Below are 23,382 nucleotides of genomic sequence, written 5' to 3'. Positions count from 1 at the left end.
ACAGCACAGTGTTACAGTGAATAAAACCTATGTAACTTTGATTCCCATCTATCTTCAACGAGCCGCGGGTTGCGACCATGGTCGCCAAGCGTCTACATCGTTACGTGGATTGCACGATATGTTTCCAAGTACGTACTTCAAGACGCGTAGGCTGGTAGATGTGTATTCAGGTGTGCCAACACCCGCGTATCAGAATCCTATTGACACTTAACGAAGAATCCAAGGATACCTTTTGCCACCTTATATGCCTGGCCTCCAATTACAAAAGGTTAATTCTCAATGATATTCCAGTGATAAGGAAACACAAATGCGTTCGCGCTAGTTCTCTGGTCTTTACTGAGCAGCTTTCCTATAGGTGGAGTGTCATCCATCCGTCCCCACTAGAACGACTACTTCACTTCATAACGACAATTAGCTTGCGTGGTGATGCCAATGCAACGCAGTTGTACGGCTGAACGCTGATGATTGAGCCTGACTGAGCCTCACTTACGGAGCCATCTGACGGAAGACAGACCTATAGGCTGTCCGTGGAACGCTTTGTGCGCTTTCATCGCTTCGTTCTTTGCACTCGCTTCTCTCTGCTCATCGAAGCGTGGGAGGTCAACTGGCCAGCATACCATGCCTCTCTGCCATTCAGCCTCTTTACTCTCCGCAAACGATTATACCTTTCCGAAAAATCAGGCTACCAATTTGTGTTATGAAGGCCTCAGGGCATCACGATCGTTCCCACTGAACTGCTGTAAACGTCCGGATTGGTTGCGAAATGTCAGTGGAATTAATGTTCGCAGGTGTTTGCAAGGAATGTCCTCCTCCAGCGTTGAAAGTAAAAGGATTCTGAACGAGGCTTTTATGCTTCTTTTTTTTTTTTCTTCTTCTTCTTCTTTATTCCATTCCATTCAGGCTTTCATATGATTCAGTTTTTATAGACAGTTCGAATGTTGCTGCACAGTGAAATATAACTTACTATACTACTCATATATTGCAGATTGCAGAGATTGCGGAGACTAACACCTTTCCATCTTGACCCAAACTGTACGAGTACAAAATAACCCTTACTTTCTCAACCACCGCTCGATATGACAAGGAAAATTTCTTGCAATTACGTCAACTTAATAAGCGAATTTCTAACTATTCGCTTCGAAGGGAAGAATGGCATGTACCCTTTTGCCGGACAAATTACTGCAGATAGTCATTAAGGTATACCTCATCATCGTTAGTTAACTATTACACTGAACAAAACATTTACCGATCACTGATCAGCAAAAAGGAACTTTGTTATTTCTTCTTAGATATGTAGCTAATATTATATCATACTGTTATCTTTATTTTGTAGAAAGCGTTAAATTTTTGTTCGCGTACTGGATATCACAGCTTGTCACTGTTGGTGTTGTATCTGAATTAGATTGTTTTGTATGTTGTTGTATCTGGTTAAACTCACTTAATACATGCGTATATATAGTATAAAAATAATGCCAATCCTTTATTCCAATAATGGCTGCAAAATGTAAATGGTGGAGGAGCCTATATCAAGCCTACCCTTGTGAAAATGAATATTGACTTTTAATGTATAATTGATTGGTTTTCTATTTACTCTACTGACTTTCTGCATTCATTGACTTCTGATGGACAGTGGTCGATTGAGGTCAATTGACTTATGGTTGATAATATTTTGACAGCATTTCTACTGACAAATGTTAGTAGACTGTAAATTGAATTTTGTATGCATATTTATGTTCTTTTATCACATTGTTCCATTTGGGACCCAACTAATTTGACGCTAAATGTATCCTATTAGGTGGCATTGGCTCATCTTTACCAGCACAGTTACTTTTAGTTCTATTCGCTCATGCTGAGAAAGAACAACAATTTCATGTCCTATTTCGAGCAACTCCTTCTTTGTGTTAATTTCTCAAACATGACATATAACAAGAACTGCAGTGTTTCGGCTCGGCTGGCCAAATTTTGGTAACCATTGGGCCTCATTTGACATGTTGCTTGGGGAGGCATGCGCGCGATATGTGAAGCCGTGATGCTCAAGCTTTCTTTTCTTTTCTCTTTTTTTCTCTTTTTTTTTTCCTTCTCGTGTGTCGCGCGGGTGGTCGTGCGTCTCTTGCGCATTATAAACACTGCGCGTCGTCCCGCTAGGTGCAATTATATTGTCGCTTGCTATGCACAGAGCGAGCATCGTACCCTGAATGCTGGCATTTCATTGACAAAGCAAACCCGTGCGACCCCGCTGGGAGCATGCACGAAACCCCACCCAGCGCTACGCAAAAACTGATCTCCCAACGGAATTCGCCGTGAGACTCGTACTCAACCCTTTTTCTTTTTTTTCAAACGAGCCCTGCTGCCCTATGTTTCACAACTCAATTTTTGCCGTTCTATGTAGCTCAATAGGTAGCGTGTTGACTTGCTGACCTTAAGATCACGGGTTCGATCTCAACCGAGGACGGTAGCAATGTGGGGGAAGTAAACGTTGATTGCAGCACCGTGTGTCGGAGATTCACGGAGGCACACGCCAAAAGAACCCGAGGTGGTCCAAATTATCCGCAGTCCTACCCTGCCGCACGTGCAGCATGTCGCCACACAAACAAGCTCTAAATCTACTCCTAATTATTACAATTCAAATTTGCCGATTGTCAGCGGGTAAATGAAATATACAACCCAGCATTGAAGATCACTAGAAAGTTTCCAGAGAAAAATAAAAACGTGGAAAAACAACGCGCCGAATTTGTCTCAAAATAGACCACTCCCTGTTTGTAAACAAATGATGTCGTAGTGTACGACAGCGCCACCAATTTGGTAGAGATGAACATGAACTACGCATGAAAAGTCTGCGATACTCTTTGTCATGTCACGCTACGGCTAGGAGCTTGGCTTGCCCACTTTTGTGGCTGCCCCGTACATGTCGCCTCTTTTTCCTTGCTCACGTGGCAGCTGACCACTGCCGTGTGCTTACGTTTTCCCGCAATCCCCGCTTTATAGGTACACGATGCAACATGAACTGTTCGCGGGCACTTTGAAACCTGTGATGGAGATGTACCGGAGGCGAGTTAAATCAACTTTCAGTGCGGGTAAAATGTGCATTCAATGTTTTTCTGATCAGATATATCATATTAATGTACAGTTTACATATACTGCGTAAGATTACGACGACTACCTCGATCCGGATGTAATAAACCACGCTGTCCTTCACTTGCGAAATGCACTTCGCTTTGACGACGATTTCGTTACCATCCGATGCTTATTCGACGCCAAAAACATGTTTGCTAATAACTGGCCCTTCGAAAGATGTGATTCTGTGAAAAAATTGTGAAGGGCCTCCAGCTTTTCAAACCCATAAAAGATGCGATACATGCTTGTTAGCGCCACACTCTTAAAAATGAGCTTCACCTCATAGCACGCTCCTAGCCAACCATAATCTCAAATGATATCGTTATCTGCCCTGATTCGTTGAAAACGGGAGGCGTACGCCTTTTTTGTGACAATTATGAACAGCATAAGTGTCACAAAAAAGGCGTACGCCTCCCGTTTTCAACAAATCAGGGCAGATAACAATATCATTCCAAATGATGGTTGGCTAGGAGCGTGCTATGAGGTGAAGCTCATTTTTAAGAGTGTAGGAGCTAGCAGACGATTCTGACGGAGAGCGGACGCTTCCGGCAGCCAATGAAGTGCTCGGCCGCCTGACGTCACCACGCCAGACTCGGCTTGGGGGAGACTGTCGCTACCATACTGTCGCCGCGGAGCGCATTCTTGCAAACTAATTCTCAGGAAATTCGCGCTTTTCGAAGGAAATATTTTGCGTGACAGTTTATGCAGGTAGTATGTTCATATCAAGCGGTGAAAAATATATGTTCCAAATGATTTCCATGCTCCTTTAATTGCCTTTACCGGATTCGGGGAGGAATCGGGTGACTTGGAAATCTTGCGCTGTTGATGTCAGATGTTGTCGGGATATTTTTATCTTATTTCTTTCTATTTTCTTTCTGTCCAGGAATCGGTCCACAGTCAAAGTGCATCTGTATTGTAGCGGTCAAACATGCACACCTTTATTTTTCCACTAAAATTATCAGTTCCCCTTTCAAATGGTTGTTGTTTCAAAAGTTGTTTCAAAAGTTGTAATATTACACTACGATTATTCAGAACTCCACGGTGGTGGTGGTGGTGGGTGGTGAAAGGGCTCGCCGTTGTCGGCCTCACAGATGTGGGCAACGTCACGACTGACGCCCTGGGGGAATGTGCGTCCTGGGCCGAACTCCACGAGTCCTCGTAAGACTTGGCAGGTCACCAATAGAGAGAGAGAGAGAAATGCATGATGACGATGATATGGGGATGACTTCCGCTCATTGAGCGGAATGCTACCCCATTGCTATTGGGGGAAAATGAGAGGATGGTGATGAGGATGATGCTGACGACGCTGACAGGGTTTTAGAGAGAGTCGATCAGGCCGGTAGTTTGCAGGAATTTGATGAAGGGTCGTAAGACGGACATCTGCTTTCGTGTGTCCCATGGTCCCAAAATGAGTCTGAGGTCAAGGGGTCGGCTGTCAATCCGCGCAAGGCCGTTTGCCAACAAGTGACGCTCCCTCCTATAAGTGGCACATGCGATGATCACGTGGTCCGCGGTCGCTGGCACACCACACTCCGGGCACAAGGGACTACTGGCACACCCTATCTGGTAACGGTAGTACGGCGAAAAGACAACATTCAGCCGTAAGCGACGTAGGAGGGACTTAATGACGCGCGGTAGAGATGTCGGTAAGCGACACGAAAATGTTGAGTCTACAATTCCCAGTATGGTACTGGCCGGGACATCCCGACGCCATTGTTCGACGAATGAGGAGGCAGCCCAGTCACGAAGAAGGGACCGTCTGTTCCCCCTTGGGAGAACAATCGGGACACACTTGCCCTGGTGGTGAGCGGCCGCTGCGGCAGCGTCGGCAACGTGATTGCCAGAGATTCCGCAATGACCCGGAATCCATTGAAAAGCGATGGTGTGGCCGTGGGCAGTTATGGACTTCAGTAGGCGTAGAATGTTTATCACAAGTGTGGCCAGTGAGCCGCGGAGACCTGAGGTTTTCAGGCATCTAAGAGCTGACTTGGAGTCCGTACAGACTACCCATCGCCGTGGATCGCAGGTGGCCGCATATTGTAAGAACAGCAGGATTCCGTACAGCTCGGCTGAGGTCGAAGAGGTGCGATGGGACAACCGGCAACCCCGGGTGAGCGGTATCGAGGGTACCACAAAAGATGAGGATGACGAAGTTTTCGTTGAGGAGCCATCCGTGAAGACCGTGCAGAACCCATCATATGCGGTGCCGATGAAATCCATAGTCAGTTGCTGTAGTACGAGGTCGGGGTAGCTCCTTTTGTTGTCCGTGATCCCTGGGACAGAGGCGGTGACGCTTGGCGACGGAAGTGTCCACGGGGCCGTGCTTTCAGCGGCGGGGCTGATCACGAATTTCGGAACGCGGGATTTGAATGACGTTATACATCCGTGGATCGGCGTGCTGCGCCTTGCCCGAAGTTTCCGGATGAGCGGGTGGTGGCGATGGTGTGCAATCAGGCGGAGATACTGGCGCACAGTTTCTGTGTTTCGGAGAACTTCAAAAGGGATGTCGCGGGCTTCCGCAACCACTAGCCTTGTCTCGGCCCCGCGGGGGACACCGAGGCACACCCGTAGGCTCCGTGCCAGCATAGCGCGGATCCTCTGTGCTAAGGTGCTGGGGAGATCGTGAAGCACAGGCAGACTGTAGGCGACTGTGGCGCGAATCAAGGCGTTATGCAGCATCAGGAGGTCCTTCTCATCGCGTCCCCACCTCATTCCAGCGAAGTGACGGATGACAGCGATCCAGTGCTGAACTTTCTTCTCCATGTCATCGATGTGACGTTTCCAAGAGAGGCTAGTGGTTAGAGTTACGCCGAGGAATTTGTGGTGCTGGACATTTATAAGTGGCCTGTCCCCAATGTGCAGACGGCATGAATAGAATCCCCAATATAAATGCACGGAAGCGTATCCTTCCCACTGTTAATACCGGGGTGAACGCGTTATGTAATGAGTTTAACGCATACTTCACCATTATTCGCAAGCGAAATTGTTAGTCATGATTAGAGAACGGATTGCTAGGCATATGACTTTTGGTGGTGGTGGTGGTGAAAGGGCTCGCCATTGTCGGCCTCACAGATATGGGCAACGTCACCACTGACGCCCTGTGGAATATGCGTCCTGGCCGACATCTAAGGGTACTGTGCCGACATATGTCTGAAAACGTCTGACGAAAGTACAGGAAAAACCCCAGACAGCACAGCCGGCACCGGGATTCGAACCCGGGTACCCCCAGTCTCGACGTGACGGCATATATACCTTTTCGTTGGGAGTCATACATATGATGCCTTTTGATGTTCTAAGCACGAATCAGGTCGAAGAAATCAAACCCACTAAGCCTAATGTTAATGCCTTTTTTGCCTGTTTTTGCGATTAATCCCTTTGTTGAAAATAGGCTCCGATAAGTGCCGAAATGGGCACTTTACTTGCTGGTCCATGTATATTTCATAGTTCTTGCAACAAAAAATGAAGACAAAAAAAAAACTACGAGAACACGGTTCTCCGCGCTACATCACTGAACGTAAGTGTCCCCATGTGGCAGAAAGTAGATTATTTTCCGCCTCTATTCTTTGTTCCCGGCGCAACGCCACGTCTGTCCCTGTACAGCTTGGGACAAAAGTTTACGGAACACGGCGTTGGCGTATTTCTACATCGGAGCGGCCCCGTCATACCTGCCAGGAATAGCTTGAATAAGAAACAGGTGACTAGCTGTTCTCTCCATCGTTTAGTATGTGTGTTTGCTCCCGCTTGCTGCTAGGGTGCTGCTCAAGTGGAGAAATGTCACATCCCGCTGTTCCGTAAACTTTTGTCCCAAGCTGTACCTGTGCTTAGTGGTGACTATAATAGATCTGTATAAGCTACTCACGAAGTGTAATTAACTTGCAGCTACATGACTCTATAAGAGTACCGAAGTCACAGAAAACGTTACTTAGACAGCAACTCACTTCAGTTAGTTACAGTTGCTCCCCCCCCCCTGAAATGTTATTGAGTTACTTCTCACTTACTTCCACCTACTCATTTTCAATGTGGTATGTAATACTTTGACACACTGGTTCACCCTACCGGATCGCTCGATTTTCTACCCTTCTTTGCTACTTAGTGTATCATACGTAATGCTTGTTGAAAGCAAACTTTTGAAACAACCCACAACGTGCTTGGCACCTAACACGCAGGACTTAAACACAGGACCTAAAACTCGCATGGAAATCCGATTGAAGAAGTAACTTTCCTCAGAGGGCAAGTTACCCGAAAAATAATTAAATTACAGTTACGGATACACGTTTCAGAAAGTAGTTGATTACAGTAATTATATAGTTACACAAAAACTAATTGCTTACAGTTAATCAATTACCTTCAATGAGTTACTCTGCAGCTCTAGTGGTAACGCTCCTCCTATTCCCGACGATATCCCTCACGAGTAGCGCTGTTGGTACCTAAATGCATCCTCGGTTGTCTCGCGACGTAAATCCCCCAATTATTATTATTAAATGCATCGTCAAATCGGTCGACGCCTTGAGGTCGTTTTCGGCATGTAGTGACAGGCGACAGAATTGGTACACATTGAAATGGTGCTTGTTTTCTACTGTCTTCATGCTATCAATAAGAAGATGCGTGCAGGGTGCTTTGAGTTCAATTACAATTAAAAAAATGAAAAAAGAAGATTGCCATGCGATCAGAGCGGTTTTGTGGACCCCAAATTTTCCATAATAGTTTGCTTCGTATTTCTCTCGTTGGCTCAGTGGAATCTTTGCAGTGCAACTGGAGAATGACATCAGAATTTATAATAGAAACATACTTTTTCTGATCAGCGATTGTCACCGAAGTGCACGTGACAGAGTGGTATGTTACCGCAAAGCAACCAATGCTGGCGGCATCGCTCGTAGTGCCGAGAGTGTAATATGGATCGTGCCTATTCCGCAAAAATTGATGCCTTTTGGGGCATTTTTAAGTGCCCTGCCCCACCTCCATTCCCATCATTCCCTGCTTCACCTCCGGCAATGGGGTAGAGTATCGCCCCAGGCGATGAAACTCCCCACTCATCATCCTGAAATAAAGTTGTTGTTGTTGTTTAAGTGCCTTTTTAGGCGCCCAAAACGCATGTTTTTAGTGCCTTAAAATCCGCTCTCTAGTCGTGATGAACCATTGCATTACGTAAAATTCAATGTATCCAGGACGTTTGCCCTGTATGCAGTTACTGGCAGTGAAGTGATAAATATTGTGAAGAATTGTTCAGGTAACACTGCTCTTGGCTATGACAATGTAACCATGAATATTATAAAAAATAATATTGATGTTTTATGTCCCGTATTGGTCGCCCTATTTAATGGCGCCATCACTCAAGCAATTTATCCAGATACTAGTACACTCTTAGAAAAAAGGGTGGAGTAGTTACACCTTTTAGGAGGTAATAGTTGTCGCATATGTTGTGCCTAACAGGTTGCAAAGTTCTACCTGCTACCTCACTCTCAAAGCAGAACTTCACCGCATAGCATGTTGTCCGCCAACCATTGCCACGGACGACAGGGTTACCGCTTCTGATTCGGTGAGCGAGGGGGGCGTACGCCTCATTTTAGAAACTTCGATATATACGATAATTTCTTTTGCCACCCTTTTATACCCTTTATCAGACGCTATGTTGATTCAGGCGGTAACTTTGGAAGTTACCGCCTTTTCACACCCTTTTTTTCTTAGAGTGTATACTTGAGATTGGTAGGGTCGTGCCAATGCACAGGGGCGTTGCAGGGAAGCATTATCAAATTATCGCCATATCTCTGTGCTCAGTGCCTTTAACACTGTGTTTGAAAAGTTGTTAACTGTCCGAATTACGAAATTTATGGAGGATAACAAATTAATCAGTGACAATCAACCTGGTTTTCGTGGATACAGATCGACTGCAACAGCAGTTCCATCTGCAGCACAGATTATTAACTCTGCTTTAAATAACGGCGAAATTTGTGTCGGTCTCTTTCTGGACCTCGCGAATGCTCTTGATACAGTACACCACGACATTTTGATTTAAAAAATATGGAAATATGGCTTAAGAGGTCATTCTCTGAAGTTTTTTGCGAGTTACGTAGCAGATAGGATACAAGTAGTTCACACAAAATGAATCAAATGAGTCGTCTTCGTTACCGATACACCCCCTGGGTCCCACAGGGATCCGCACTGGGGTCGATGTTCTTTCTGTTGTATATAAACGATGTTCCGATAGCAGTAAACTCTAAAAGTATATGCAGATGACACTGCGTTATTTTTTACGGATACTTGTATTCAAAAAATTAAATCCAAAATAATTCGAGACATCACTCGACTATTTAAATGGCTAGAAGCAAATGCCCGACATTAAATCTCCCCAAAACGAAATATCCGGTTTTTCAATCGCATCGTAATTTTTTAGCAATTTTTTAATACGGATAAACGGCACAGACAGAGGGAGTGTAGACCAGGGTGTCTGAGCGAACCGAAAACCGGAACCGAAAACCGAAAAGAACCGCTATTTTGGTGCGAACCGGAACGGAATCGAAACCGTATACGTTTTTTTTTTCGCTCAGGAGGGAAACCGAAAAATATATTTAACGGTTTTCGGTCCAAGAAAAAACTTCGCCAGTTTGGACTACGGATAGGCGAATGAAACAGACGTCGTGTGCTCTGAAGTCATGTCATGGATACTGTACGAGGGTTACGGATGTCGTTATACTATGACCCTTAGGATCCCTTCGTAATGGTTTATCGTTCGCGCACGCACACAGACATAGAGGTACATGTCACTCTCTAGCAATGTGCCGTACTGTTCGTTTTAATTTGACCCCCCAAACTCTCCTCAACTAAACAGCGACCCAAAGGGGCTGTATAACGGCTTCTCTATCGGTAATGTCGCGCAACGCGTCCCTTGTTTGAGAGCAGCTAAGTTGAATACATTTATGTATACGCGAGGGCAAGCTCGTGCGAAGTGGCAACTCTTTTGTGGACAGGACACGAAGAAAATAAAACGGAGCCGTCGTGCGCGTTTGTGAGTGAAGGTGTTCCTCGATTTGCGTCGTACTCGTGCGGTGGTGCTTGCTGGCTAGACAGTAGCAACAGACATTCGGATGGGACGTGATCGCTCCAACCCAGCAAGAAAGTACTTTACGTATGACATCACGATTAACAAGTCCGTTTGTAGCATGTGCTTCAAGAAAGGAAAAAGCATATTTGAACAGAGAGTAACCTACAGGAACCAGGAGCTACCAATTTCACAGCTGTCTATTAGTATTAAATACCATGTACTGCGGAATAAACGGGTTTACATTTTGTAACATGGATTTTTTTTCTGGGGATGGATATGCCCAGCAGAAGCGGAACCGGTTAAAACCGCTATGAACCGTTATTTTTTTGCTCCGGAGCAGAACCGGTACCGGATCGTTTATGATGTAACCGGAACGAAAACCGGAACGAAAAACGTTTCGGTTCGACACCCTGGTGTAGACAGCATAAAATACATTGGTGTTATTTTGACGTATTTTTTGCACTGGCGACCTCATATTGCATATATATGAATGTATGTACTAAACTTTCCTAAGCTTGTGGTGTGGTGTGTGGTGTTGTGGTTTGCAAGGCAGTTGTTCCCATTAACCATAATGATATCATTATACTTTTCCCTTGTGCAGTGTCACCTGACCTGATATATTGTCTAGAATTAATGGGGTAATATTTATAAGACATATCTTCATTAGAAACTTTGCATAAACGTGCACTCCGTATCCTGTCAAACTCACATCCCAGACAACCATGTTCTACTCTGTTCAAAACTTTAAAAATTTTACCGTTTGACCAACTTCGTTTCGAAAGATGTGTCTTGCTTGTAAGAAGGTGCGTTTTCAACAATGAACATGTTGATGGCGTACAATTCAAACCAGTTACCCGTACTATAGTTGAACTGTATTCCCACATCACTTCTAAATCTAAATTCAGCGCTTCACACACATCATGGCGCAATCAGGTGGAACTCGTTACCGAGTTCGGTTGTAATATATCTGATAGTTTCCAACTCGCGTCAGGAGACATCTACCCTATGAGCATAAGAGAAGGACTAAGGCGAAGCTATCTATTCCTTGTACGTATGATGCTTATAAGTATGTTTTTCCTCACGTATGTATGTATTTCCATATCGTATTGTGTATGTATTGTTCTTTCTTGGTTGCCAAAGGCCAAACAAGTAAAGCATTTATAACTTTTTCTTAACACGGATAGCACTATCACACGCTATGATCCGTATGGATTTTTTGCAGTAATTATGTTGTCCTGTAGGGGAAACTGCTGTCTAAACGGAGCACTCCGTGGTTTAACTCATCTCAAATCTCCAGGTGTTGCAAGTCTATTTGTTTCGAGTAATAAATACGTGCAGCATACCTTCAAATACAATATTGATACAACACTTTCAAGCGCAACAGAGGTAATATGGGACGGCGAAGTACTGGCAGGCGATTTTAGATAACCATGTCCCCAACAGTACATGTTGGCAACAGATAAATAAATATTAATAAATAAAAAATACGTCGCGATTTATAGTGGCAAGCACCGCATGTTGTTACATCAAATGGGCTTCGCATAGTTTATTTTTGCACTTAATACTTAATAATAACAATAATAATAATAACGCTTTTTTATTACGTGCCCAAGAACAGCCTCGAGGGCCTTGGTGTTGGCGCACGCTACATCAGGCATACGTATGCATTGTTAATAAATGGTGTGCGTGATACGCAATTGGAATTCGGAGACTTCGGGATTAGCACGAAAACGTCATACGGTCAGACCCTACTGTGCGAGCAGTCACTACGATTGTTGCACGTTTGAGGTGGCGGCAGGTTGGACTTAGACTTCCGTCAGGGGACCGGGATGGAACGGTATCAGTATTCTTTCCGATATTATCGATATTTTATTTACGATACTTTTAAAATATCGATATTTATCGATAAAAATATTGATACTACGATATGCACGCTGATAGAAAAATCAGTAATTCGGCGACTTCTGTGTGCGCATAAGATATGAAAAAAGGAGCGGGTCAACTAGTTTATTACCCAAACTTATAACGCTATTTCTTCTGAAAGCACCGATATATCGATATAAATATCGGTATCTCAATCGATTTTATCGAATATTTTTTTATATCTATCGTTATCGAAAATTTCGATATTTTTGCATCACTGGTGAAAGCGGTCTGGATTGCAGAAATGTTTTGCACAAGGATATTCCAAGTTACGTGAAAACTTTGTGGAAGGAGCAAATAACGAAAAAATGCTGCTCGCTATGCAGCAGTTGCGGACACATCCCTGCCGGGATTCGAACCCGGGACCTTTGGATTAGAAGTCCAACGCGCTATCCACTGCGCTACAGGGACGAGACGGAGGTGAACGTCCTAATAGGGGGAATGGTATGTGGGGAGGCTTGAAACTGCTTTTTCACGTTATTTTTGTGGTAGAAATATTTTTTTCTGTAAATAATGCTACTCAAATTTCGCATGTTCAGAATTATTAGTTACTTCTGAGCGGGTTGAATACATAAACAGGGAGAGCTTTGCCGCCGTCACTGCCTTGTCGCGTCATTTCTTTCAGATAGTGAGAATCTTGTTCGCCAGATGTTGTGTAATGTGTACCGCTGTACCGCTACAGAGGCTAGTACCTAGTACCGCTGTGTTATGTGGTGTTGTGCATAAATGTTGCGGTGTTCTGACCGGTGATAGAAACGTCGTAGCTCGTTTTGTGGCACAACTTCAGACAGACGCAATGCTACGTCAGACTTCGGTTGGCAAAGTGCTGCTACTGAAAGTGATAGTTTTGTACTTGTGCCGACTTATGGGTTGGTATAGTTATGGCGAATATTCTAAACTTTATGAGGCAGAGGCGTACTTCGTTTTGATAAATTTTTATAAGGCGCGCACTCCTGTCCGCTTGCATTTTATTGAGTTCATTTAAGTGATACCTGCTTTCAAATCGTATACGATTTGATCTATAGAACATCGATCGAATATCGATCTATAGAACATCGGTTGTGCATCCTCTTAAGTAGTGGTAGAAGTGCAAGGGTGCAGGCGAGCTGGTACATTGTAAAACGACGATAAAGCCTGAGACAAGTGTTCTTACAGGACGTACGTGACGTGTTGTTATTTTCTGTTCCTTGTCTCAGGTTTTATCGTTCTGTTAATTAGGTTGGACGCAGTGGGCTGGCTCTCATTCATATGATACAATGATACTATCGGCCATGCTGTACGGTTCCAACACACACGCTGCAACGATAGTCAAAATAGTAATGCAATATGTTAAAACAAAAACTTTTAATGACTAATTTGTTCAGACACTCGAAGAAAAGAAAAATAAGGGTATCAGTACAGGACAGTGGGTGTGTTCAGTGGCAGCCCCAGAGTCAAGAGAGTCATAGCTCTTTCCGCTAAACGGCCAAGCGTCCTTCCGTTGCTAGTAGCTCCAGTCTAAAGTGATATACTGAACATAAGAATATTAAATTCAATATAGTGGACTACAACAAAGGGAATTATGACGCCATAAACAGAGAGCTTGGTACGTTTTTCTATGAGTTTGTCCGCCTGTTTCCGATGCGATCTGTTGAGGATAATTGGTGTGCCTTCAAAACTGCTCTTAACAATCTAACTGAGAAGTACATACCCCAAATTACAATTCGGTCACCCCAGAACGCTCCCTGGTACGACCGCTCGTTGAATCGCTTGGCCAACAAAAAGAAGCGTGCGTACCACAAAGCGAAGACACGCAAAAGTGACTGTGCCTGGTAAACGTACAGGGTAGCCGCGAAAGAGTATACCCTTGCCGTTAAAAATGCGAAGCGCACGTTTTTCAGCGTGACCTTACCTTCTCTCTTCAATAATAACCCTAGAAAGTTCTGGAAAATTATCAACCCAGGTACGGACTCCCATATACAATTAAGAGGTAGCTCTGGTGACGTGCTGCCCTTAGAGCAAAGTGCCGCCTTACTAAACAACTATTTTTCTTCTGTGTTTGTTACTGAGAGAACTTTTGATGCTTCAGGTTTACACATGCTAGACACTGTTATAAAGCTCAGTATCACTATTGACCATCTCGGTGTTGCTAAGCTTATCGACTGCACCCGTTCTTCATCATCACCCGGTTTGAACAACAGTAGCCCCAAAGTACTCAAGAATACGTCACCAACATCTAGTCAGATTTTGTCTCTCATCTTCAATCAGTCCCTTCTAACCGGTCAGTTTCCGAACGATTGGCGTGTCGCCAAGATTATCTCTATATTCAAAAGTAGTGATACCTTCGCCCCCTCGAACTACAGGCCAATCTCGTTAACTAGCATTCCTTGTAAGTTGATGGAACATATCATATACTCGAACGTCGCTCGGCATCTCACGTCAATTAACTACTTCTACGAGTTTCAACATGGGTTTAGGAAGGGCTACTCATGCAAGACGCAGCTAGTTGAGTTCACACATGACATCCAAAGTTGTCTCGATTCAAGGGAACGCATGGACCTCATTTTCCTTGATTTTTCAAAAGCATTGGACACTGTGCCTCATTCTCCTCTCTTGGCTAAGCTCTCAACACTAAACCTCGGCCCCTTTGTTTTATCCTGGATAAGAGCCTTCTTGGCGGACCGGAAACAGGCAGTTTTCACTAACAACACTTTATCGGACTTTACTTCCGTAACATCAGGTGTACCTCAGGGATCCGTTCTTGGCCCTTTATTGTTTCTTGTTTATATAAATGACTTACCCCAGTGTCTTAGTAGTACTGTTCGACTTTTTGCGGATGACTGTGTTTTATATAGGAAGATGGCGTCCAGTGCAGACCATGATCTTCTTCAGGAGGATCAGTGCCATTTATGCCAAAGGGAGTCTGGCCATTAGGAGGAGCCTAAGAAAGAGGCTCGACCTGTCAATCAAACTTAGGCGCATTTCATTGGTTACTGTTTTCCATGGGAGCTGCCATGACACCAAATTTTCTCCAAAATGGAGGATGGTTCTTGGAACAGCGAAGCGGAGATTTCATGACAAAAAAATTTCAGACTACTTTAATTCCATACTGTGAGTATATATCCTCACGTACGCATCTGCAAAATCAGCTTCAACTTTCGCTCCGCCATCATTATTTACGCAAAAATTGGATGTTTTGTCGCTAACGTTAGGCCTAGTTACGATCGGGATACCAAGAAAATAGCAAGAAGGACGACCCTTATACGTTGGATTTTGCATTATATAATTTCATTTTATTTATGTATACATCATTGCTCATTTTTGATTCGATCTACTTACATTACATGGTTTAAAACTTCATAGCGGCAGTCGCCTGCTACAAAGAAGCGGTTGTACTGCTCTCCTGGCCAATCACTTCTGCCAGCAACCATCTCTGAAATTCTGAGCCTTCCCAACATGCCTCTCTCCATGCAGATGGCGTTCTAAAAGTGGGCGCAAAATCCGTTGTTTTGGTCTGTCATCAGTTATATCCGTTCCAATCCGAATCAATCTAGTTTCTCCAAAATGGTGGCACCCAGTAAATAAGGGTGAGGTATAAGTACTGGATGGATGTAATAATAGACAACAGTATTTCGACCTGTGATTGGCTAGATACCTTAAAAAGTGGGTGGAGCCTCAGGTATAGGCAGGTCCCAATAATGGCCAGGCTCCCTTTGGCATACACGGCACTGAGGAGGATTTGCTCGCGGTGTCCCGATGGTGTAACACTTGGTCCATGTCTCTCAACATCACCAAGTGCAAGGTCATGTTCTTCTCACGTTCCCCTTCACATGTCTCTTCATCTTATCAGCTACACGGCTCCCAGCTGTTATGCGTTCCCACGTATAAATACCTAGGTCTGCATTTAGATTCAACAATGCGTTGGTCCCTGCACATTGATAAGATTGTGTCTGAGGCAAACAGGACCCTGGGATATCTTCGCCGCCATCTTGCACTTGCTTCGCCTCACATCAAACTCCTATCTTATCGAGCATTCGTACTACCCAAATTAGAATACGTCTCTGCTGTTTGGGATCCACACCAGGAGTATTTGATACATGCCCTGGAACCAGTTGAGAACAGGGCCGCACGCTTCATCACCTCCAATTATTCATCGGATTGTAGCGTCTCGGGACAACAAGACTTTGGCATTGACCATCTCACATTCAGACGAACGGTCTCCCGTCTGTGTCTTTTCCATAAATTATTCTATAACAGAAACACTCGTGATCGTCTTTTCCTCCCTGCGGCATACGTCTCTTCACGTCACGACCACGCTCACAAGATTAGGACCCCAGAATATCATACTAATTCTTTCATGTACTCCTTCATTCCTAAAACAATTCGGGACTGAAATCACCTGCCGGAGTCGCTCGTTTTCATGGAAGACTTTGCCCGCTTTAAGGCTGCCATCACCCAACACTACAAAACATAGTCTATATCTCATGATCGCGTCACTTTCCGCCACCTCTATATTTTTTTTTTCTCACCTCGGTCGTCTTTTCCTTTTGTATTCATCCAATGTCATTTCTAAGTGAGTACTGCGCATCTATTCTGTTGTATATTGGTTGTATATCTGTTGAAATATTTTTGCTGTTTCTTTTTTCTGTTTTTTTGCGTGCTTGGCTTGCTTGTCTTTTTTCTTGTTTATCTGTTGCCCCTCCGTTGTGTAATACCCCCTTGGGGGTCCTCAACGTATGGAAATAAATAAATAAATAAATAAAAAGTTCTGACACCTTCTCAAAAGCGGAGTCACGGGGCCAAAGAGACAGGGACGAAAGCAAAGTGACGTAGTTCCGTCAGCTAGCAGACATGCACCTCGCATGCATGGATACCTCGAATCAATTAATCTATCGGTTGATCGATCCACTATAAGGTCAAGGTGGGATAGTTGGTAAATATCGATTAAAGTTGTTCAGTTGAGAGTACTTCCCCCAAGAACACACGCGGTCCTCAGGATGTCCTCAAAGTGTCATCACGTCCTCGTCCGTGATGGGATGAACGGAGGAGGTCCCCAGGCTGTCATCATAGGAGCTTCCAGTGACTGTCATTTGCGTACATCCTGCGGTCGTCAACCGGAGGACGAGCACAGGAGAAGGAAATTACTTTAATACTGCGTTGTGCATTTTAATACCTGCTAGCAGTTATCAAGTTCCCGATTTATTTCTCATTACCCAATAAAATATCAAAGAAGGAGTGCTCATGCATAAATTTAAAAAATACAAACAAAAATATAAAATAAAGACAGATACAGGGGTGCAAATACTGAGCTTCGGATTTTAAAGGAATCCGTCCATGTGCTGCGTTTGACGTGCACTAAAATACCTTTCACAGCGGTCTTGTTGCGTGAGTGTCCACAAAGGGTCCCTGGCAGGAGGTTGCACGGAGCATTTTATTTCCGAAGAGACAAAAAATAATAGCGTTTCACTGCCCAAGCTTCACTTACGATGCATGCCTCAAACCAAAGCAGTAAGAAACACGGACACTACCTTGATAGCGATTTAATACTCCAACGAATTTCTCAGTTCATTGTTGGTTATGTGCGAAATCAAGTTAAATTTAGATACGTCACCCTTTGTTTTGACTTAGATGCGAAGAGGGCTCCCGAATCTGCTGAAGTACTCAAGACAAGCAATAAGTTGTATCTGTTCTGTCTTGGAAAGGAAGTGCTGCTGCACCATATGCCTTTCTAAGTGATTTCGGTTGCCTTGTGGCCTACGCGCCTTTTATATATCTATCTTTTTTTGCTTTTTAAACTGTGACACTCATTGTTTGTGATGAGAAATACGCTGAACAAGTACAGATGAGAAACCTCAAATGGTAGCTTGTGACCGAGGTTGAAAATATAAAAAAAAACGCACACACGCTGACTGGGTGATGCAAATGTGCATTCACTTCCCAAAATAAACAATTCACTAAGGTATCTGCTTGCTCCCAGAATTGTACTAGCCGCGTCATTTGGTAGCTCCCATAGGTGGTCCTGAGGATATGACGGGGAGTCTCACTTTGTCACTTTTCTAACAAATTGAGGACCTGGTAGGGAAGTCCTGGGGATGTTATCCCTGTCCGCTGATGACTTTCCTCGGACGTACACAGGAGGTCATTGTGTTCTTGGGGTCGTCTGTGTCTCGCTACAGGTACGAGTGATCAATCCATGTCGGGATCATCGCTGATCACCCGCATTAGCTGTGGTGTAAGAACGCAACGACTCAGCCTTTTGCAAGGTCAATTTATTCAATGCTACGCTTTTAAAAATCGCGTACTTGCAATGTCTGTCAAAACCCCGATGCGGAAATAGGTGAGAGCGGAAGTCTGGATCCTCGCCAAGCAGGCGCGGATTTGGAGTGTTAAGCAGAGACTCCTTGTGGGATTAGACAGAGTCACTCCATTTGGAGTGCAAGGGACGCAACTCAACGCAGCTTGTGCAACATGCACAGGGAGCACATGTTGCATGTGCCCCCTCCTACCACTGGTCAGCAATTAGAATTTTGTTTTCATCTCTGTTTTTGCAATATTGAACCATGCCAGTAACAATGTTACAATACTGCATTGCATTACTGCTTCAGAATGACATCATTTTGGTTGAAACGAAGAGGAGGAAAGATAAGCATTCTTTTGGACATTCTCAACCCTGGCCCAAAGTGTCTCCGTAGTGATGCAAATGTGCTGGGCAGAAATATTGAAGAGTTTTCCTTGAGCTGACTACATTGAGTACTGTATTGCTGTGCGTTTCTCGGCATGCTGGGCTTTTAGAGGCTGCTGTTCAGGCCTATACCACCATGCCGAATTAACCAAGGTAGCAGACCTTCTGAGCAATAAACATTTATTATGAATCATAGCTGCTTTGCAGGTAAAAGCAGACCGCGGCTTTGCATGTATCGCATGTTTTTTCCTTGACGTCATAAATTACTTAAAGCCAGCCAGCAGTGTGTGCGAGATGTCGATCTCTGGCTGGCTGGCAAGTCCACACTCAGCTTAATCGACGGACTTGGCTCCATGCATCTTTTACCCAAGGCAGTTTCCCACCGTGGCGTATGTATTCAACTTGACCGCTCCGCAACTTTCATTGCGGTCTTGAAAGCTTTCTTCTGTATTAAGCCAGTGGGCTGGAGAAGAAGTCCGAGTCTATCGCGAGTAATGGTGTTGAGATTCACTGTCATGAGCATGGAATGGGGTCTAAAAACTGGTCGCACACCCCAGACTTATGCGGGTAGCAGGTTCCTCATGCATGCTGGTCATGCTTGTTTTATGATGCTGAGAAATGCGCACTAATACTGCATGTCTCTGTAAACCGCTGCTGTGACAGTTTTCCACTACGGTGCATAACACACCATGGCTTACGGGAAGCAACAGATTCCCAACAAAGCGCTTGCCACAATCTCTCCGCATTAATGTATCATAGAACCGTGGTACTAAATTCTACATTCAAACCACAGCACTGAACTGAAGCGTATTTGGGATCCAGTTGCCGTTCGGCGAATATGGCTCCAACATGGTCCCTTGACCCCACTTTGCTCCATTTTCAACTCAACGGAGCTGTAGTACTACTAGTAGCACTGTCAACTGTGGTACCGTCACCGAAACCAATTCAGCATAGGAGACTGAACACACTTGTGATATGAAGATCAATCAACCTTCATGTGAGAGACGGGCCTCAGCCATCACGGGCCATCAGGGGCCTCAGACTTGAATCAAGTCACGGGCTGCATTGACCTGGGACCACATCATAGAGGGCCACACAGAACACACAAACAAACAATAAAGATGACAGCAATTACCACAGACCGCTGTATGTATTACACGTTAAGTGCACCATATACACAGACAACAAGAGCTATGTTGTTATTGTGGAGCCTAACGGTGTGTGCAGAATTCATTGCTGCAAAATGCCACTTGACACATATAAAGCAAAATAAGCTGCTTCTCCAATTGGGTACTGAAAATATAAATATCGATTCGAGAGAAATAGTAGTTCTTCACAAACGACTATGACAATGTTCAGGAGCACTGATATCTCCTATTTACCTCTGTACTGTTGCCTTTGCTCACAGTCTCAATTTTGAAAAAAAAAAAAAAGGAAAAATCAGAGAGAAGCAGACTTTATTGACACTGGATGGCTTCGGGTTCTCCACTTTAATATGACTTCTGAAAAATTAAAATACAGTGGCGTTTGTACATAACTGTTCCGTCTCGATTTTTCAGTATGTCACTATTTAACTTGGTGTGAGAACTAAAATGAGCCCATCTTAGTCCTCACATTAGTAACTGTGGTAGTTTCCGAAAGTGCACGCGAATATCAGCTTGCTGTGTCCCTAACTTGCTGAGGTTCATGGGCCACACAAGAAGGACCCACATGCATATGTTCTGCCTGATATGTACAGGGGCAGCAACAACTTTATGTGAATGATGATAATTGGGAAGCTTCATCGCGGGGCAGTCTGGTTTTATCCCCATTTCTCTCACTTCACTGGGACTTGCCTATACCTGGAACTCCACCCACTTTTTGAGCTCTCTAGTCAATCACGAGCCAAAATACAGTTCGCTATTAACCCCAGGCTATCCAAGCTATATATTACCTGTATTCACTGGGTGCCGACATTTTCGGGAAACTGGATTGGATTAGATTGAATAGGATATTCCCTGACGACCTAGCAACATAATGGATTTTGCGTCCACTATCTGAATGATGAGGGGCACGCCGGGAAGACACAGAATAGCAGAAGGGAGGGAGGAGTGTCGTTGGGAGGAACCCGAGAGGTCTGCCTGCCTGATTAGGCGGCATGTTTCTCGGGAAATAGCAGAAGCAGAAGTGCTTGCACAAGCGTTTGCCGGGAGTAATGCACCTCCACCCGATTGGACATTGAGTATGACGTCATGCTCAAACCTCATTGGAGAAAATCGCCGGCAGCGTCGTCTGCTGCGTGGTCTGCAGCTCTCCCGCTTGTTTGTGTGATTGGTGTGTGAACCACGTGGTTTCAGGATTGCGTCAAATTTTGCTAGTGTAGGATAGGGGAAAAGGATGCTCGAGTCGCAAAAGTCATGCAGGATAGGGAGTTACTGCTTCGCTTCGATGGGTGTAACACGAGTGAAGGTGCAGGAACACCACACAAGACATAGTGTTGACCCACACTGTTTTCAGCTGTCATCCAACGAAAGTGCAAGGATTGCAGGTATGGTGTACTGCAGTGACAGACTGTTTTTCATATTATAAAATGGTCTGACCATTGAGGTTATACGCGATGCCACCCCGTCCATCAACAATTAATTCGTGCGAATAATGATAATTTATTCTGAGACGATGGACAATGACGTGTGTTTATTGCGGTACCCTTTTTGCGTGCCTTGGAAATATTTGGTGTTAAAGCTTTGCTCAGGAAATTTAAAATTTTCCTGCATTTGGGGGGCAAGGATTGGGTACTATCTTTGAAGCCACAATTCGGGGTGAAATGGGACGCTACTCACAGGTTTGGGCATCGTTGGTAATTTTGTCCAGGTAACACTATGATATAAGTATTCTTCAGCCTCCCACACCTTACCATTTCTTTGATATGAAGTTTACATCACATGTGTATATACCGTGGTATATACACATGCGACCAAACAGTGTGCACTCAAAAAGGGTACACGATAAACACACGTTATTCTCCATCGTCTCACAATAAATTATCGTTATTCGCAGGAATTAATTGTTGATGGACAGGGCGGCATCGGCTGAATGGTCAGAGTCATACCCTATGTACGTGTTGTTTTATAATATGAAATACACTCTGTCACTGCAGCACACCATACCTGCAGTCCTTGCTTTTCGTTGGGTGACAGCTGAAAACAGTGTGGGTCAACACTATGTCTTGTGTGCTGTTGCCGCACCTTCACTCGTGCACCAGGGGTTCCTTCCTCTCGTGTTACACACATCGAAGCGAAGCAGTGATTCCCAATCCTGCATGACTTTTGCGACTTGAGCACCCTTTCCCCCGCTCCTACACTGGAAAACTTCGACACAATCCTGAAACAACGTGGTTCACACACCAATTACACAAACAAGCGGGACACGGAGCTAAACAGGCAGCGGACGACGCTGCCGGCGATTTTCTCCAATGAGGTTTGAGCATGACGTCATACACAATGTCCAATCGGGTGGAGGTGCATTCCTCCCGGCAAACGCTTGTGTGCTTGCTAGCAGAACTGATTGGCCGGCAGAACCGCTAGTTGGAACAGACTGCCGGTATCATACATATTTTAACTATGAAACATAACAAGATTAAATCAAGAACAGGCAAAGGTGTGTATATGAATAAAAGTATGTCATAAAATGCAAATTTCTGGCCATCCGTAGCGTTTTTCTTGCTATTTGCCTGTGATCGCTGCCTTTACTAGGCCTAACAAGGACGACGAAACATATTATTTTCAGGTAAACATCAACACTGGAGCGTAATTTAAAGGTGATTTGCAAGATAAATGCAACAGAATGTACACTTACGGAATAAAATTGAAGTAATTCGTGAAACAAATTTGCCATGAAATCCTCGCTTCGCCGTTCCAAGCTACGCCGCCATTTTCAGGAAAATTTTGGTGTCATGGTGGCCCCCATAGGAAGCGGCCATGGGAGCAACCTATGCGTTTTTCATGACCTATAGGTGGCGCATCTAAACTCCAACATGGCGAACGAATCCAGGTTGTCGCTTAGTTTCGATTTTGAGATTTCTGAACTGCAATGTTAATTCTCGATGCGTTCAAGGCGAACGAGTATTAAACGCTGCTCATATACTTCTGGCAGGCGTAACCAGGTTGTCGAAAGAGAAGGCTATAGTTGTCGCGTATTATTTGCGAAGTTCCGGCGTGTTTGATCAACCATATTTCGTGAAGGTGAATTTCATGTTTACCGGTTGCGAGGCCGAAATAGCAAGCAGCGAGTATCCTGCGCTGCAGGAATGTGAGAGACATGCAAGCACACGACATCTGTGCTGCAGTTCACTTACAGCTAACATCTTCTAAGTGCGCGTGTACGCATATTCCTACACGCGCTACACATATGTAGTTTACAAGTTACACGGTAATGTTGCGACATCGTGTGTCACTGGTGCGCATGTGTTTGGGAAACCTTAACGAAACGTCGCATTCTTTCTGCATTCTTTCCCAGGTGATTTGACGAGCTGATTCAAATGCAGAATTACAAGACTGACTTGGTATACGTTTCCTTTTTCTTGGTATACTTGGCGCTTTCTTACACATAAAGGCTATGTAAGTTTGAAACAAACTTGTTCTGTTTTGTATAGACAAGTTTTTGCTCC

The 23,382-nt window shown here is 44.4% G+C and overlaps 1 protein-coding gene and 1 non-coding gene across 2 annotated transcripts in view; both read right to left on the bottom strand.

Annotated features, from left to right (window-relative positions):
- The window catches only part of LOC135394287 (branched-chain-amino-acid aminotransferase, cytosolic-like), a 313,934-nt gene that overhangs the window by 146,354 nt on the left and 144,198 nt on the right, over nt 1–23,382 (bottom strand). The gene's annotated exons all lie outside the window — the stretch shown is intronic.
- Nucleotides 12,415–12,487, bottom strand: Trnar-ucu (transfer RNA arginine (anticodon UCU)). The gene has a single exon. It is a non-coding gene; the product is annotated as a tRNA-Arg (tRNA).

This window comes from Ornithodoros turicata, chromosome 5 (genome assembly GCF_037126465.1).
Source record: "Ornithodoros turicata isolate Travis chromosome 5, ASM3712646v1, whole genome shotgun sequence".
Classification (NCBI taxonomy): domain Eukaryota; kingdom Metazoa; phylum Arthropoda; class Arachnida; order Ixodida; family Argasidae; genus Ornithodoros; species Ornithodoros turicata.
This window is presented reverse-complemented; position numbering and strand designations above follow the sequence as displayed.